Source organism: Arachis hypogaea, chromosome 7 (assembly GCF_003086295.3).
Source record: "Arachis hypogaea cultivar Tifrunner chromosome 7, arahy.Tifrunner.gnm2.J5K5, whole genome shotgun sequence".
Classification (NCBI taxonomy): Eukaryota; Viridiplantae; Streptophyta; class Magnoliopsida; order Fabales; family Fabaceae; genus Arachis; species Arachis hypogaea.
This window is the reverse complement of record NC_092042.1, coordinates 43,080,861-43,099,084: the sequence shown is the minus strand read 5'-3', so window position 1 is coordinate 43,099,084 and position 18,224 is coordinate 43,080,861. Positions and strand designations below refer to the sequence as shown.

General features: G+C 38.6%; 1 non-coding gene across 1 annotated transcript; it reads left to right on the top strand.

Moving 5' to 3' along the window:
- The first annotated feature begins 6,288 nt into the window (after positions 1-6,288).
- LOC112704261 (small nucleolar RNA R71) lies at positions 6,289-6,392 on the top strand. Its single transcript, XR_003154896.1, has one exon. It is a non-coding gene; the product is annotated as a small nucleolar RNA R71 (small nucleolar RNA).
- Positions 6,393-18,224: the final 11,832 nt, after the last annotated feature.

The following is an 18,224-nucleotide window of genomic DNA, read 5'->3' as shown; positions in this document are numbered from 1 at the left end:
CCGCGTCGTCCACGCATTTGCATCGCTGCTTTTTCTTCAAAACTCCATTTTTGTGCTTTCCTTCCAGTTTTATATGCCTCCTTTTTGTCCTCCAAGTCATTCCTGCCCTATGAAGCCTAAAAATACTTAATACATAAATCACGGCATCGAATGGTAATAAAGGATAATTAAATTTAATATTTTTAAAGCATAGGAAACATGTTTTCACATATATCATAAAATGAGGAAGCAATAGTAAAACCATGCAATTTACATGAATAAGTGGGTGAAGATTTGATAAAAACATTCAATTTAAGCACAAGATGACTCACAAAATAGGGGTTTATTAGGAGACAATAGCTCTATCAATAACAATCTTGTCGGGATGGAGGGGAGAAAGGTCCAAGCCAGGAGCAATAACTCCGACTTGTTCCGTAAATATCCTCCAAGCCTCCTCTGAGCTCTCCGTCACAGAATCCTCCAAGTCCTGATAGGCCTCCCGATTCAACTCAAGCTGCTTCTGAAGATCAATGTTATCAGTAAAAAGCCTGACATAATTCTACTCCGCCTTCTCCTTCAACCCCTCCACCATAGCACACTGACCCATGAGCTTTTCTTCCTCTCCTGAAGCCTGGTCAGCTCCTCCTTCATCCAGGCCACCGCCTCTTGGAGCCGCTTCTCCTCTTCTTGGTAAAGGACAACCCTCCTCTGAAGTTTTTCTATAGTTTTTTGAGAAGAGCCCAAAGAACTCAAGGGAGTTTTGTCCAAGATATCGAGGAGAACGGTACAAACCCCAGCAGACCGAACCCCTACCCAAACCAAGACTTGAAGATGATTACGAAGGGAAGCATCATCGATAACAATCTGTCTATGAGAGAAGATGTGCTTCCAAACAAATTTAGGACCATCAAAGCCAGATTCCCCACCAGCAGAACTGGACTCCGAGGTCTTTCGTTTCTTTTTCTCCGGTTCGGGAAGAGGTCCGGCTTGGGAGATAGAGGCAGGAGAAGAAAGAGAAGAAGCATAGGCAGAGGTTACCATAATAGGGCGAGATGAGGTCCCCATATCATGAGGAGGAGGAGGAGGAGGAGGAGGAGGAGGAGGAGGAGGAGGAGGAACGCCAGCAGTCCTAGCTGCATCAGCTCGGGCGCAGGCCCTTCTCTTGGCATCCTGGACTTTTTGATAGGAAGCATTGGATCTGCTCTTCACCATTTCTGAAAAGAAGAAATAAATAAACAATTAGTTTACAAATCGAAAAGCATCACAAGTCAGGAAATATTCTACAAAAAAAAGCTACCTAATTGGGTCCGCACGAAACTTGGAGATCTCAAAAGAAACTTCTTGGTATCCAAATTAGGGGTTCTCCCACAAGACTCTCGATAAAACCCCACTATGACCTCCTCTACCTCGTCCAAATCGTCAAGGCCATACTTCTCTACAAGGGAAGCCTCTAACCAACAAATAGGAAAACGGGGGCGGTTATTCTCATCAAGAAAAAAGGGATGGTGACCCTCTATAGCTTGGACTTTGAAGAAAAAGTTTTTGAAATCATGGAAAGATTTGTCCAAAATAGAAAACAAATTTTGACCTTGAATGACCTAAAAAGAAACCCACTGCTATTTATTGTTCTGTGCACTAAACGGTTTGGTCAGATGGAAAAGATAGAAAAAGATCTTTAAAGAGATCGGGAAATCTTGCTCTCGTCTAACAAGTTGGTAAATTTTCATAAAACCCCAAAAGTTGGGATAGAGTTGGGTAGGAGCAACTTGGCAATGAGACAACAAACTCATCTCAAAGTCAGAAAAAGGCAGAAAAACCCCCAGACGTGTGAGGAGACAATCATACATAAATAAAAAATGAGGCTCAGCATCAGCAGCCTTCCCGAAATAAACCCGATCTACAGGACCTGAGGCTATCAACTCATATTTGGGCTCATCAACATCAATACCACAAATCCTATGGTGGGTGCAGAGGTCGGTGATGTAATCAGTATCTACTAAGGGACTCTCCTCAAGCACGATATCATCTACCCACCTTGACAGAGACTCAGGGATATGGGAAGACATCTTCCCAATAAAAAGAAGTAGATGAAAAAGCAACAAGACCTACAAAGAAAAATAGACAAAATCATCAAGAAACAAGACTCCCCAAAGACAAAGCAGACTCTCCTAAAAAAATGAAAAAACAAAAGAATCGCCAAACTCGACAGATTAACTTGCGAACATTATAAGCAAGGGAATGACGCAAAGAGAAGCAGTCATAAGCGACAGCGGAGCACTTCGAGAAGGAAAGCTAGAGAGTTTTTCTTTGGAAAGAACAAAGAATGTAAGTGGTGCACTTTGTGATCATCAATAGCGCCATCAACATGGTACGCTCAATTGCAATCTCAACTCTATATCACAACTTCGCACAACTAACCAGCAAGTACACTGGGTCGTCCAAGTAATAAACCTTACGCGAGTAAAGGTCGATCCCACGGAGATTGTTGGTATGAAGCAAGCTATAGTCATCTTGTAAATCTCAGTCAGGCAGATTTAAATGGTTATGAATGATTTATGAATACAGCATAAAATAAAGATAGAGATACTTATGTAATTCATTGGTGAGAATTTCAGATAAGCGTATGGAGATGCTTTGTCCCTTCCGTCTCTCTGCTTTCCTACTGTCTTCATCCAATCCTTCTTACTCCTTTCCATGGCAAGCTATATGTTGGGCATCACCATTGTCAATGGCTACAGTCCCGTCCTCTCAGTGAAAATGTTCAACACGCTCTGTCACAGCACGACTATACAGCTGTCGGTTCTCGATCATGTCGGAATAGAATCCAGTGATTCTTTTGCGTCTGTCACTAACGCCCCACGATCGCGAGTTTGAAGCTCGTCACAGTCATTCAATCCTTGAATCCTACTCAGAATACCACAGACAAGGTTTAGACCTTCCGGATTCTCTTGAATGCCGCCATCAATTCTAGCTTATACCACGAAGATTTCGGTTAAGAAAATCCAAGAGATAAACATTCAAGCCTCGTTTGCTTGTAGAACGAAAGTGGTTGTCAGGCACGCGTTCATAAGTGAGAATGATGATGAGCGTCACATAATCATCACATTCATCATGTTCTTGGGTACGAATGAATATCTTAGAACAAGAATAAGCTGAATTGAATAGAAGAACAATAGTAATTGCATTAATACTCAAGGTACAGCAAAGCTCCACACCTTAATCTATGGTGTGTAGAAACTCCACCGATGAAAATATATAAGAACAAGGTCTAGGCATGGCCGAGAGGCCAGCCTCCATGATCTAAGGACTAGGCGTCCAAAGATGATCCTAAGATCTAAAGTGATCAAAAGATGAAAATACAATAGCAAAAGGTCCTATTTGTAGAGAACTAGTAGCCTAGGGTTTACAAAGATGAGTAAATGACATAAAAATCCACTTTCGGGCCCACTTGGTGTGTGCTTGGGCTGAGCATTGAAACATTTTCATGTAGAGACTTTTCTTGGAGTTAAACGCCAGCTTTTGTGCCAGTTTGGGCGTTTAACTCCCATCCTTGTGCCAGTTCCGGCGTTTTACGCCAGAATTCTTGAGCTGACTTGGAACGCCTGTTTGGGCCATCAAATCTCGGACAAAGTATGGACTATTATACATTTCTGGAAAGCCCAGGATGTCTACTTTCCACCGCAATTGAGAGCGCGCCAATTGGGCTTCTGTAGCTCCGGAAAATTCACTTCGAGTGCAGGGAGGTCAGAATCCAACAGCATCTGCAGTCCTTTTCAGCCTCTGAATCAGATTTTTGCTCAGGTCCCTTAATTTCATCTAGAAAATACCTGAAACCAAAGAAAAACACACAAACTCATAGTAAAGTCCAGAAAAGTGAATTTTAACTAAAAACTAATAAAAATATAATAAAAACTAACTAAAACATACTAAAAACATACTAAAAACAATGCCAAAAAGCGTACAAATTATTTGCTCATCACAACACCAAACTTTAATTGTTGCTTGTCTCCAAGCAACTGAAGATCAAATAAGATAAAAAGAAGAGAATATGCAATGAATTTCAAAAACATCAATGAAGATCAGTATTAATTAGATGAGCGGGGCTTTTAGCTTTTTGCCTCTGAACAGTTTTGGCATCTCACTTTATCCTTTGAAATTCAGAATGATGGGCTTCTATAGGAACTCAGAATCCAGATAGTGTTATTGATTCTCCTAGTTAAGTATGATGATTCTTGAACACAGCTACTTTATGAGTCTTGGTTGTGGCCCAAAGCACTTTGTCTTCCAGTATTACCACCGGATACATACATGCCACAGACACATAACTGGGTGAACCTTTTCAGATTGAGACACAGCTTTGCTAGAGTCCCCAATTAGAGGTGTCCAGGGTTCTTAAGCACACTCTTTTTGCCTTGGATCACAACTTTATTATTTCTTTTTCTCTTTTCTTTTCTTTTTTTTTTCGTTTCTCTCTTTCTGGCGTTAAACGCCCAGAATGGTGCCAGACTGGGCGTTTAACGCCCATTTGCTGCCCTTACTAGCGTTTAAACGCCAGCAAGTTTTTCCTCCAGGGTGTGCAGTTTTTCTTTCTGTTTTTCATGCTGTTTTTGCTTTTTCAATTGATTTTGTGACTTCCCATGATCATCAACCTACAGAAAACATAAAATAACAAAGGAAATATAGATAAATATAACATTGGGTTGCCTCCCAACAAGCGCTTCTTTAATGTCAGTAGCTTGACAGTAGGCTCTCATGGAGCCTCACAGATACTCAGAGCAATGTTGGAATCTCCCAACACCAAACTTAGAGTTTGAATGTGGGGGTTCAACACCAAACTTAGAAGTTGGTTGTGACCTCCCAACACCAAACTTAGAGTTTGACTGTGGGGGCTCTGTTTGACTCTGTTTTGAGAGAAGCTCTTTATGCTTCCTCTCCATGTGTACAGAGAGATATCCTTGAGCCTTAAACACAAGGGATTCTTCATTCACTTGAATGATCAATTCTCCTCTGTCAACATCAATCACAGCCTTTGCTGTGGCTAGGAAGGGTCTGCCAAGGATAATGGATTCATCCATGTACTTCCCTAGCTTCTCCATTACAGAGAGAGGCATGAGGTTTATGCTTGACCCTAGGTCACACAGAGCCTTCTTGAAGGTCATGGTGCCTACTGTATAAGGTATTGAGAACTTCCCAGGGTCCTGTCTCTTTTAAGGTAATCTCTACCTAGTCAAGTCATCTAGTTCTTTGGTGAGCAAAGGGGGTTCATCCTCCCAATTCTCATTACCAAATAACTTGTTATTTAGCTTCATGACTCTCCAAGGTATTTAGCAACTTGCTCTTCAGTGACATCTTCATCCTCTTCAGAGAAAGAATACTCATCAGAGCTCATGAATGGTAGAAGTAAGTCCAATGGAATCTCTATGGTCTCAGTGTGAGCCTCAGATTCCCATAATTCCTCATTAGGAACTCATTGGAGGCCAGTGGACGTCCATTGAGGCCTTCCTTAGTGGCGCTCACTGCCTCTTCCCCTCTCCAAATTCGGCCATGTTGATGGCCTTGCACTCTCCTTTTGGATTCTCTTCTGTATTGCTTGGAAGAGTACTAGGAGGGAGTTCAGTAATTTTCTTGCTCAGCTGACCCACTTGTGCCTCCAAGTTTCTAATGGAGGATCTTGTTTCAGTCATGAAACTTTGAATGGTTTTGATTAGATCAGAGACCATGGTTGCCAAGTTAGAGTGGCTCTGCTTAGAATTTTCTGTCTGTTGCTGAGAAGATGATGGAAAAGGCTTGCCATTGCTAAACCTGTTTATTCCACCATTATTGTTGTTGAAACCATGTTGAGGTCTCTGTTGATCTTTCCATGAGAGATTTGGATGATTTCTCCATGAAGAATTATAGGTGTTTCCATAGGGTTCTCCCACGTAATTCACCTCTTCCATTGAAGGGTTCTCAGGATCATAAGCTTCTTCGTCAGATGAAGTGTCCTTAGTACTGCCTGGTGCAGCTTGCATTCCAGACAGACTTTGAGAAATCATATTGACTTGCTGAGTCAATATTTTGTTCTGAGCCAATATGGCATTCAGAGTATCAATCTCAAGAACTCCTTTCTTCTGATTCATCCCATTGTTCACAGGATTCCTTTCAGAAGTGTACATGAATTGGTTATTTGCAACCATTTCAATGAGTTCTTGAGCTTCTGCAGGCGTCTTCTTCAGATGAAGAGATCCTCCAGCAGAGCTGTCCAATGACATCTTGGACAGTTCAGATAGACCATCATAGAAGATACCTATGATGCTCCATTCAGAGAGCATGTCAGAAGGACACTTTCTGATCAATTGTTTGTATCTTTCCCAAGCTTCATAGAGGGATTCACCTTCTTTCTGTCTGAAGGTTTGGACTTCCACTCTAAGCTTACTCAATTTTTGAGGTGGAAAGAACTTTGCCAAGAAGGCATTGACTAGCTTTTCCCAAGAGTTCAGGATTTCTTTAGGTTGTGAGTCCAACCATATCCTAGCTCTGTCTCTTACAGCAAAAGGGAATAGCATAAGTCTGTAGACCTCAGGATCAACTCCATTGGTCTTGACAGTGTCACAGATTTGCAAGAATTCAGCTAAAAACTGATGAGGATCTTCCAATAGAAGTCCATGGAACTTGCAATTCTGTTGCATTAGAGAAACTAATTAAGGCTTAAGCTCAAAGTTGTTTGCTCCAATGGCAGGGATGGAGATGCTTCTCCTATAGAAGTCGGGAGTAGGTGCAGTAAAGTCACCCAGCACCTTTCTCGCATTGTTTGCATTGTTGTTGTTTTCGGCTGCCATGTCTTCTTCTTTGAAGATTTCTGTTAGGTCTTCTACAGAGAGTAGTGCTTTAACTTCTCTTAGCTTTCGCTTCAAGGTCTTTTTAGGTTCAGGGTCAGCCTCAACAAGAATGCTTTTGTCTTTGCTCCTGCTCATATGAAAGAGAAGAGAACAAGAAAATATGGAATCCTCTATGTCACAGTATAGAGATTCCTTGAGGTGTCAGAGGAAAAGTAAGATAGAAGGAAGAGGTAGAAGAATTCGAACTTAGAAAGATAGAGTTCGAATTGTACATGTTAGTCCATAAATAGAAGGATGTGAGAAGAGGGGAAGAAAGATTTTAAAAACATTTTGAAAATTGATTGATGATTTTCGAAAACTAAGATTGAGAAAGAAGTAAAGTGATTTTTGAAAAAGATTAGAAACCAAAAAGATATGATTGAAAACTATTTTTGAAAAAGATGTGATTAAGAAGATATGATTGAAAAGACATAGTTTTAAAAAGATATGATTGAGAAGATATGATTTGGAAAAATAATTTAAAAATATTTGATTTTTAAAATCAATGACTTGGCTAACAAGAAAAGATATAATTCAAACATTAAACCTTTCTCAACAAAAAAGGCAACATACTTGAAATGTTGAATCAAATCATTAATTGTTAGCAAGTATTTTTGAAAATGGAAAGAAATTGATTTTGAAAATATATGATTGAAAAGATATGATTTGAAAAAGATTTGATTTTGAAAAATTATGAAAACTTGAAAAAAATTGAATTGAAAACAAAATCTTCCCCCTTGTGCCATCCTGGCGTTAAACACCCAGAATGGTATACATTCTGGCGTTTAACGCCCAAAACGCTACCCTTTTGTGCGTTAAACGCCCAGCCAGGTGCCCTGGCTGGCGTTTAAATGCCAGTTTTCCTTCTTCACTGGGCGGTATGAACGCCCAGCTTTTTCTGTGTAATTCCTCTGCTGTATGTTCTGAATCTTCAATTCTCTGTATAATTGACTTGAAAAGACACAAATTAAAAAAAAATTTGGATTTTTAATGATGAGGAAAAATCAAAATGCAACTAAAATCAAATAAACAATGCATGCAAGACACCAAACTTAAAATGAGACACTAGACTCAAACAAGAAATATTTTTGGTTTTTATGATTTTGTAATTTTTTTGGTTTTTTCGAAAATTATGTGGAAAAAGAAGATAAAGAGGATCAAAAATTTTAAAAAGAATTCCAGGAATCATGTAATGTTAGTCTAAAGCTTCAGTCTAAAGGAATTAGACATGGCTAGCCAAGCTTCAGCAGGACATTGCATTCAAGAGCTAAATTGATGAAGATCAATCAGGTTTGGTGAAGATAAGAACATCACCTTGAAACACTATAATTCATTCTTAAAAATTCTAAAAAATACCTAATCTAAGCAACAAGATGAACCGTCAATTGTCCAAACTCAAACAATCCCCAGCAACGGCGCCAAAAACTTGGTGCACGAAATTGTGATCATCAATGGCGCTGGTGCACGAAATTGTGATCAATACTTTTCACAACTCAAATAATCCCCGGTGATGAATCCAAAAACTTGGCGTTCAATACCATGGCATAAACACAACTTCGCACAACTAACCAGCAAGTGTACTGGGTTGTCCAAGTAATAAACCTTACGCGAGTAAGGGTCGATCCCACAGAGATTGTTGGTATGAAGCAAGCTATGGTCACCTTGTAAATCTTAGTCAGGCAAACTCAAATGGTTATGAATGATGAATAAAACATAAAGATAAAGATAGAGATACTTATGCAATTCATTAATGGGAATTTCAGATAAGCGTATGAAGATGTTGTGTTCCTTCCGTCTCTCTGCTTTCCTACTGTCTTCATCCAATCCTTCTTACTCCTTTCCATGGAAAGCTGTATGTAGGGTTTCACCGTTGTCAGTGGCTACCTCCCATCCTCTCAGTGAAAATGTTCAACGCACCCTGTCACTGCACGGCTATTCAGCTGTCGGTTCTCGATCATGTCGGAATAGAATCCAGTGATTCTTTTGCGTCTGTCACTAACGCCCCACAATCGCGAGTTTGAAGCTCATCACAGTCATTCAATCATTGAATCCTACTCAGAATACCACAGACAAGCTTTAGACCTTCCGGATTCTCTTGAATGCTGCCATCAATTCTAGCTTATACCACGAAGATTCCGATTAAGAAATCCAAGAGATAAACATTCAAGCCTTGTTTGCTTGTAGAACAGGAGTGGTTGTCAGGCACTCGTTCATAAGTGAGAATGATGATGAGTGTCACATAATCATCACATTCATCATGTTCTTGGGTGTAAATGAATATCTTAGAACAAGAATAGGCTGAATTGAATAGAAGAACAATAGTAATTGCATTAATACTCGAGGTACAGCAGAGCTCCACACCTTAATCTATGGTGTGTAGAAACTCCACCGTTGAAAATACATAAGAACAAGGTCTAGGCATGGCCGAATGGCCAGCCTCTCAATGATCAAAAGATTCAAAGATCTCCAGATGAAAATACAATAGTAAAAGGTCCTACTTATAGAGAACTAGTAGCCTAGGGTTTATACAGATGAGTAAATGACATAAAAATCCACTTCCGGGCCCACTTGGTGTGTGCTTGGGCTGAGCATTGAAGCATTTTTCGTGTAGAGACTCTTCTTGGAGTTAAACGCCAGCTTTTGTGCCAGTTTGGGCGTTTAACTCCCATTCTTGTGCCAGTTCCGGCGTTTAACGCCGGGCAGTTTTGAGCTGATTTGGAACGCCGATTTGGGCCATCAAATCTTGAGTAAAGTATGGACTATTATATATTGCTGGAAAGCCCAGGATGTCTACTTTCCAACGCCATTGAGAGCGCGCCAATTGGGCTACTGTAGCTCCAGAAAATCCACTTCAAGTGCAGGGAGGTCAGAATCCAACAGCATCTGCAGTCCTTTTTAGTCTCTGAATCAGATTTTTGCTCAAGTCCCTCAATTTCAGCCAGAAAATACCTGAAATCATAGAAAAATACACAAACTCATAGTAAAGTCCAGAAAAGTGAATTTTAACTAAAAACTAATAAAAATATACTAAAAACTAACTAAAACATACTAAAAACATACTAAAAACAATGCCAAAAAGCGTACAAATTATCCGCTCATCAGGCGCCATCAACATGGTACGCTCAATTGCAATCTCAACTCTATATCACAACTTCGCACAACTAACCAGCAAGTGCACTGGGTCGTCCAAGTAATAAACCTTACGCGAGTAAGGGTCGATCCCACGGAGATTGTTGGTATGAAACAAGCTATGGTCATCTTGTAAATCTCAGTCAAGCAGATTCAAATGGTTATGAATGATTTATGAATAAAGCATAAAATAAAGATAGAGATACTTATGTAATTCATTGGTGAGAATTTCAGATAAGCGTATGGAGATGCTTTGTCCCTTCCGTCTCTCTACTTTCCTACTGTCTTCATCCAATCCTTCTTACTCCTTTCCATGGCAAGCTGTATGTTGGGCATCACCGTTGTCAATGGCTACAGTCCCGTCCTCTCAGTGAAAATGTTCAACACACTCTGTCACAGCACAACTATTCAGCTGTCGGTTCTCGATCATGTCGGAATAGAATCCAATGATTCTTTTGCGTCTGTCACTAACGCCCCACAATCGCGAGTTTGAAGCTCGTCACAGTCATTCAATCCTTGAATCCTACTCAGAATACCACAGACAAGGTTTAGACCTTCCGGATTCTCTTGAATGCCGCTATCAATTCTAGCTTATACCACGAAGATTCCGGTTAAGAAATCCAAGAGATAAACATTCAAGCCTTGTTTGCTTGTAGAACGAAAGTGGTTGTCAGGAACGCGTTCATAAGTGAGAATGATGATGAGCATCACATAATCATCACATTCATCATGTTCTTGGGTACGAATGAATATCTTAGAACAAGAATAAGCTTAATTGAATAGAAGAACAATAGTAATTGCATTAATACTCGTGGTACAGCAGAGCTCCACACCTTAATCTATGGTATGTAGAAACTCCACCGTTGAAAATACATAAGAACAAGGTCTAGGCATGGCCGAGAGGCCAGCCTCCATGATCTAAGGACTAGGCATCCAAAGACGATCCTAAGATCTAAAGTGATCAAAAGATGAAAATACAATAGCAAAAGGTCCTATTTGTAGAGAACTAGTAGCCTAGGGTTTACAAAGATAAGTAAAGGACATAAAAATCTACTTTCGGGCCCACTTGGTGTGTGCTTGGGCTGAGCATTGAAGCATTTTCGTGTAGAGACTTTTCTTGGAGTTAAACGCCAGCTTTTGTGCCAGTTTGGGCGTTTAACTCCCATCCTTGTGCCAGTTCTGGCGTTTTACGCCAGAATTCTTGAGCTGACTTGGAACGCCTGTTTGGGCCATCAAATCTCAGACAAAGTATGGACTATTATACATTGCTGGAAAGCCCAGGATGTCTACTTTCCAACGCAATTAAAAGCGCACCAATTGGGCTTCTATAGCTCCAGAAAATCCACTTTGAGTGCAGGGAGGTCAGAATCCAACAGCATCTGCAGTCCTTTTTAGCCTCTGAATCAGATTTTTGCTCAAGTCCCTAAATTTCAGGCAGAAAATACCTGAAATCACAAAAAACACACAAACTCGTAGTAAAGTCAAGAAAAGTGAATTTTAACTAAAAACTAATAAAAATATAATAAAAACTAACTAAAACATACTAAAAACAATGCCAAAAAGCGTACAAATTATCCGCTCATCAGTAAGCAAAAAGTTTCAGAAGACAAAAGAAAACAGAGAGAAGAGAGGGAAAAGTATTTATAACACGCCAGATGCATAAGGGTAAATTTTTGCGATCATTAAACAAACGTATCGTTACCAATGTAACTGCTCCCACGTGTAAATGCGAAAACTTCAACAGACGTGATGTTTGATTAGACACGACGGTTGAGAATTTTAAATCACATTGGTTTTAAAAATCACGTCAGCTACAAACCCGAGTTCAATACTCGATTCCAACTCATAAGTAAAAGAGATCGGACTCGAGTAGGGACGCTATTTATACCCTGATCTAATATTGTGGCCCATGTCCAAATAAACCAAGAGGCACAATCCAAGGATTGGCCTCCTCTACCCACCGACCTCCTTAGAAGAGGTCAGATTCGACACAGACTTCTCCGAATGAAGTTGGGTTCGAAGGATAGTTGGCAGATAACACTTATTCAAATAAGTAACAACCCCTAAAATCTCTCGACCCACTTCTGGAAGCCATATCTCAACAACCCTAAGATAAAAGGACGGTTATCCACCTTCAGAAGTGGAACTACTCCAATGGTGGTATTGGATCACCACTATAAATACACTGACAACCCTCAGGTATCTCTAAGTTCCAATACTCTAAACACCTGCTTAACCCCTTACTGACTTTGGCATCAGAGTATCTTTGCAGGTAACACCCCCTCCATTCCTTCACATATACAACTTGGACGGCGACTCCCAGACGTGAACCAAGTTGGAGACCACCCTCCAGTAACGCTTGAGCTAATCCTTCTAGCCCAATCCACAGTTCTCAGGTTACCCGCGTAACAGGTACCAAGAAAGGTTCTATAGAAGGTCTTGTAGAAAAAGAGAGTGAGGATTATATATATTTGTGTAATTAAGGATATGTACGAGGAGGCTATAACTAATGTGAAGACTTAAGGTGGTGTGCAAAGAAATTTTCATATTGGTTTTGGAGGTGCTTACTGATTATATTCAGAAACTAGTACCATGGTGCATGCATTTTGTCGATGACATTGTCCTTATAGGATAAACAAGAGAAGATTAAATTAAAAGCTAGAGTTGTAAAAAGGAACTTTAGAGGGACACAATTAGAGCATAAGTCATAGTAAGACAGTATATATAGAATGTAAATTTGGAAGGCAAGAAAAAAATGATAGTGCATAAGTGAAAATTAGAGAAACCATCCTACCACAAGTGAGTTTTAAGTATTTTGGCGTATAATATAGGATAATGGATAAATTGAAGAGGATGTAAAACATCAGATACAAACGGGCTGGTCAAAGTGACAAAGTGCGTCTGGTTTTATATGCTACAAAAAAGTACCTCTAAACTTAAAGGAATATTTTATCATATTGCTGTTATACTAACTATGTTGTATGAAACAGAGTGTTAGGCCGCAAAGGGTGAGCATGAACATGAGTTAAGTGTGACAGAGATAAAAATATTGAGATGGATGAGTGCTCACACATATGTGGACAAAATAAGGAATGAAGATAAGAGAGAAAGTTAGAGTAGCACCAATTGTAGAAAAGAAGGTAAAACTTCGTCTCAGGTGGCGTAGACATGTGGAAAGAAGATCAGTAGAGTACCCGGTTAATAAATCCACATTTGATGATAAATTTTGGATTGATTTGAGTAGATTTCATCATATAAACCCACATTTATTCACCTAAATAGCATGCTTTTGTGTTTTTTCTCTCTATTATGTCCAATTATGAAAACTTGCTATTTTGTGCTTATTTTAATCAATTTTATTCCACTTTCATTCCATTCGATGCCTTGATAGTTTTGATGAGTGATTTCAGGTATAATAGGTTGGAATGGCTTGATAAGAGTGGAATAGAAGCATGTAATTGGGAGAAAACATGAAAAAAAACAAAGGAGAAGTACACAGTCAAGTGTGCATACGCACAACTTCCTGTGCGTATGCACAAGTGAAAATTCAGCAAGTGTGCGTACGCACACACCCGTGCGTACGCACAAGTCCCTGCGCGTGACTTCATTAAAAAGTTACATGACTCCCGTTTTGGGAGGCTTTTTGCCCATTTCTAAAGGGTTTGAAGCTAATAAAGGAGGGGCTAGCAACCATACAACACACCCATTCATACCATACACTACACAACACACTTAGGCATAATTTTAATTAGTTTTAGGGTAGTTTTAGGATAGGTTTTCTCTCAATTTTATTAGGGTTTAGTTAGGATTTATACTTCAAGTTTACATTTTTCAATTTTGATCTTGGATTTTAGCTTGTTTCCATCGTAAGTATTTCTTAATTTTCTCTTTTATTACATTACTTGTTCTACACTCTAGTATATTTTAATTTCCTTTATCAATACATATGTGCTTTTGCAATTTTGATTTCTAGTTAATGAATTTGATGTTTAGCGGTTATTTTATGTTTGTTGAGTTGCCATTGTTGATTTTGTTCATTTGTTCTTAGTTTCAAGCATTTTCACAATTTTGCCATGTTTTGTGAATATGCCTACCATGTGTTTGATGAAATGTCAATTTTGATTATGAGGTAGATTTTCATTCCTTGACTTGGGGAATGAGTATATGGAATACTAGAGTCATAATGTCCGACATTTAGTGATAATTCTTGGGTTGTTAGTTGTTATTGTTTCCACTAACGCTAGCTTTTTACTAAGGTATTTAGTAAGTTAACTAGGATTTGTGGATTAATAACAATTATGCTCATTTGACTTACTCTTCGATGTTAAGGGTTGACTAGGTGAGATTAATCCATCAGAATTACCATAGTTGTGGTTATGGCAAGAAAGAAATTCCATAACTCATCCCAAGTCAAGGTTCCATTTATGTTTTGAACCACACTTCAATCATTTTAAAACTTTACTTGTCCATATTACATAGATAACTCTTTAATTCGTTTATTAGTTCATTAGTTACAATTTTGATTGTTCTTTTATTTCTTAATTGTTACTTCATTATTGAATACCCCCTTGATTTCACAACCAATTTTATGTACTTATTGTCACTAGTTCTTAGGGAAGACGACCCGAGGTTTAATTACTCTCGATTATTTTTATTTGAATTAAACTTTGATTGGGAGTGTTACTTGTTGGTTTGGACTATGCTACTAACGAAGAAATTGTTTTATTTAATTTTCGAACCGTCGTTTCCCTCTCCATCACCGATTAAGAGGGTGGATGAGATAGAAAGTAAGAATGTGGTGAATGGTGGAGGAAGAGCTGAAAAGACTATGAGGTAGTTAAAAGAGATTTACGTGTCAACAATCTCATTGTAGATATGTACATAATAGGATGTAATGGCATTGTCTTATCTATGTAACCGACTCTACCTATTGTTACTATTGTTGCTTCAATCTCTAAAATAAATTGTAAGGTCTTGTTTACTTTAAACATCAATTAATTCTCTTTTTCTCCTTAAAATTAGCCAAATGAATAAATTTCATGATTGATTTTTTAAAATAATTATTTTAGTCACCTTATTTTCTAGAAATACAACTTCATTAGTCTTTAGCAACTGATTATTCAATATGAACATCATTTAATTGTGTTTAATATGGCGTCTGAAATTGGTTCATAAGATTTAGAGAAAATTACACTCCCCTCCTCAGCGAGATACTAAAATGACATTCTCCTCTCCTCTATTTTATAAATGTACATACCTCTCCCTTCTAATTTTTAAAAATCCTCCTCTTTAATCCATTTTAAACTTTTTGTGTTAACTAATGTTAACTTTATCCATTTTTTAAGAAAAAATAAATTATTTTTTAAAAAATACCCATTAGCAAAAATTTTATTTTTTATAATTAAATTTTGCTTACTAAAATACCCTTTAATAAATTTTTTTATTGATTAAATTATATTTTTTTAAAAAATTAATAATTATTAATTATTTTTTTTTCTAAAATACCCTTCAATAATTTTTTAATTATTAAATTATAACTTTACCAAAATTTTCGTTAACATTTTTTTATATTTTACTATTAATTTTTCGATATCTATATATATTATTTTAACATTAAATAAAAAATTTTAGGAAGATTATTTTTTAATATCAATATTAATTGTTATAAATATTAACAGTGGTAAGATTTTTTATTTAATGTTAAAATAATATATATTGATATAAAAAAATTAATAGTAAAATATAAAAATAATTGTTAACAAAAATTTTGGTAAAATCACAATTTAATAATTAAAAAATTATTGAAGAGTAGGTGTTCCGTGGGTTACCTGAAACTGTAGGTTGATCTCGGACGAGATCTTCTGTATTGGTCGGAGCTGTTGTGTCCGATTTGTTGGGCCTGATGGTGGTGCTGATTCCTTCATCCTCGGAGGGTGGGGGGTACCTGCAAGGGATTTCGTTGCTTAAGTTAGCAAGGGTATTAGGCGGGTATTGAGTAGAATCAGAGTATGAGTTATACCTGGGTGCTCCAGTGTATTTATAATGGTGTAGAGAGACCTTCCTTAGATAAGATAAGTTGGTTATCTTATCTTATCTTTATCTTTGAGCGGGGTCATCTTATCTTTAAGGGAACCGCCGTTATCTCTATAAGCTTGGGCTGCCCTTGGATTCGGGTCGTGTTCCTCTGTTTGGGCCCTTTATTGGGCTCTCCTGGTAGTTTCGCCGAGCTCTTTGAGGAGAGGTCGGATTGTCTCTGACCTGAAGAGGTCGGTCGCTTTGTCGGTAGAACATCCCGGGTCGGACAGCTCGATCCAGGGTATGAACAGTTCCCCTGCTCGAGCTCGGTCTTCCTTTCGAGGTCGAGTCTTTAGTCTGTAGGACTTCGGGCCTCCTCGGGTGAAGCCGAACTCGAGCATTTTGTCGATTTCTTCTTTGTAGAGTTCTCCTTTTGAATGCGGAACGTTTCTTTTGAATTTTATTCTTTTGAAAATGCGCGTCTCTCTGCTTTGATAATGCGTGAGGATTTAATAACCTCATTAATTCTTTTAATGCTCCATCTCTTTGTTCGTTTTGAACTTTTTCACAAAAACGGTTTCTCTCCTCTTGCTTCTTTGCTGTAACTTCCCCTTTTCTTTCTCCCTTTTCTATTTTCATTCTAAAATTTGCATTTTTGCATTTCTCTGGTGATGTCTCTTGGTAATTGTTGATGCTTTTGCTTCGAGAATCATCTTTCATTGCTTCGTCTTTTGGTCTTTCCAAGCTTTTCTCCTTTCTCCAGGTTGGTCCTGCTTTCTGCTCCCTTACTTCTTTCGTTGCTTTACCTTCGATTTTTTTTATAAAGCTTTGATTTTTAAATACACGCTGGAAAGTTTGATCCTTTTCGTATCACTGTGCGCCTGCTTTGTTTTATTGTTTGGGGGGTTTTTTCTTTCTTTTTGAGATGGCCCCTCTGTATTCTAGGGTTCATGCTACTTGTTTTTCTTCTTTTATGGACTGCATGAACCTGCTTACTTTTCCAGAAGATTATTCCTGTTTTTTTGAGCTCGTCCCTTTGAAGTTGGGAGTTGGCTTCTTCGCTATAGTGGATCACTCTAGGCGACCTTTCTTCAATCTCCAATGGGATCATTGCCACCATTCCATATGCTAATTGGAAGGGTGATTCCTTTGTGGTGGAATGTGGCGTTGTTCGGTATGCCCATAAGACCTGTGGGAGCTCCTCGAGCCAGGCTCCCTTTGCATCCTGTAACCTCCGCTTCAGCCCAGCCAGTATGAGTTTGTTGATAGCTTCAGCTTGTCCATTGGCTTGGGGGATATTCAACAGAGGTGAATTGTTGTCTTATATTCAGGTCGGCCACTAGCTTTCTGAAGCCTGCATCTGTGAACTGAGTAGCATTGTCTGTGGTGATGGAGTATGGAACCCCAAACCTTGTGACGATGTTTCAATATTCCGAGGGTTACCTGAAACTGTAGGTCGATTGATAAACCACTATTTTATGGTTTACAATGTGTTTAATTGTGTGGTTTTATCATGATCCTTACACACTTATTCATTAATTTAGCATGCATTTATATTTCCTTCCTGAAATTATTACATGATTGAAAACTGCTTCCTAGAGACTTTTAATTATGCATTTTAATTCTCCTTTATTTCATTCGATGCCGTAATCTGTGTGTTAAGTGTTTCAGACTTTATAGGGCATGAATGAGTTAGAGATTGGAAAGGAAGCTAGCAAAAATGAAAGGAACACGAGAAATTGAGGAGATAACTAACGAGAAGTGACGCGGCCGCATGGCTCACGCGTTCGCGTGAGAGAGGAGAAATCGCAGTGACGCGGCCACATGGCTCACGCGACCGCGCGGATCGGAAAAGCACAAGTGACGCGGAAGCGTAGACGACGCGAATGCGTGGCAGGGAAAACGCGAATGACGTGTTCGCATGAATGACGCGATCGCGTGACGTGCGCGATCTGCAGAATTACAAAAGTCGCTGGCAGAGATTCTGGGCCGCATTTCAACCCAGTTTTTGGCCCAGAAACACAGATTAAAGTCAGGGAACTTGCAGAGACTCAGGATGCTTTCATAATTCAATTTTCATAGTTTAGATGTAGTTTTTAGAGAGAGAGGTTCTCTCCTTTCTCTTAGGATTTAGGATTAGAATTCCTCTTAAAGGATTTAGGATTTATTATTATTTCAACTTATAATTCTTCTGAGCTCCAGGTTTAATATTCCTTTATTTTGACTTCTCTTATTTCTAATTAT